This window comes from Amblyomma americanum, chromosome 4, assembly GCF_052857255.1.
Source record: "Amblyomma americanum isolate KBUSLIRL-KWMA chromosome 4, ASM5285725v1, whole genome shotgun sequence".
Classification (NCBI taxonomy): Eukaryota; Metazoa; Arthropoda; class Arachnida; order Ixodida; family Ixodidae; genus Amblyomma; species Amblyomma americanum.
In genome coordinates this window covers 148,605,145-148,606,409 of record NC_135500.1, presented here as the reverse complement: position 1 = coordinate 148,606,409, position 1,265 = coordinate 148,605,145, and positions in this window count along the sequence as shown.

Below are 1,265 nucleotides of genomic sequence, written 5' to 3'. Positions count from 1 at the left end.
CTTTAACGTGCAGTGATATCGCACAGCAAGCGGGCGCCTTAGCGTTTTTCCTCCGTAAAAACGCAGCCGCCGCGGTCGGGTTCGAACCCGGGAACTCCGTATCAGTAGCCGAGCGCCTAACCACTGAGCCACCGCGGCGGGGGGTTCACAGAATGCCGACTTCATTTTCCCGCTGCTGGCTTCCCCTAATGCTCCTTCCCCTCTGATGCTCTTAAGGCTTACCTACAGCACGACTCAAAATTGATAATTTTTGTCATTTTCGGTCTTTTTTAGAATGCCGGTTCTAAATTACTATCCACTAAAGTCAAAATTCGTTCGGCACATTCCGAGACTAACATTTCATTGAAATGCTGCAGAAGCGTTTTTCTGGAGCCATACTTTTTGTTTTTTTTTTTTAAAAAACTTCACGCAAAGCATGCAAGTCCAACAAGTGTATTTTTATATGCACTGCGTTTTTTGCTCACTGCACTCGCACCAATAACTATTGTTATTAACAACGCATATGGCTCCAATGTAAATGCATTTATCCTTCCAAAGAGCTCCAGCCTGTTATTCTTCCGTAAATGATAAGACCACAGGGATTACGCAAACCTTGTGAAAAATGGCCAGTGGCCGAGAAATCGTGAAACTTTCGACTTAAAGAACAATTGCTTAACAGTGGTTGTCCCGTCTACCTTTATGTGCTGTGTGTTGCGATTTGGAGTAATCCCCCGTAATCCACCATCTTTGAAAAACACCAAACAAAAGATTAAGAGAAGAAGCAGTTTTCACTTTAAAGGACACAACATCAGCCTGCACCAGGGGAAAAGAGATACCTGGCCAGTAAGTAGTCGCTGACAAAATGCAGGAGAAACGGAGAATTAGAGCGGAAAAGGAACGGGATATTAATAAGTAGGGGAGGGGGGAGGGGCAAAAAAAGATCAAGGGTCTTGCCTATCTCTCCTTCCACGTCCACGTCCATTTCAGCGCTTTCTCATCCTTACATAGAGTAATCAAATAACAACGACATGTCACTCACCGTTCCATAAACAGAACAGTCCTGAAGGCACCTGTGAGTCTCCTCAAGACCACAAGCATCTGGCTATTTCAACCTTTGCCGATCGTTATCCCAGGAGATACATCACCGTAACTCAGAAAGCAGGGCCCAAAAGCCGCAGGCAGCATTGCGTAGGCCCTCCCATTTCTTCCGTGCGCCCAATATTTAAAGTGCAGTTCCTGAATTATGAATGTGTTTATTCGGCATCTTTGAAATTTCAAACTCAGGC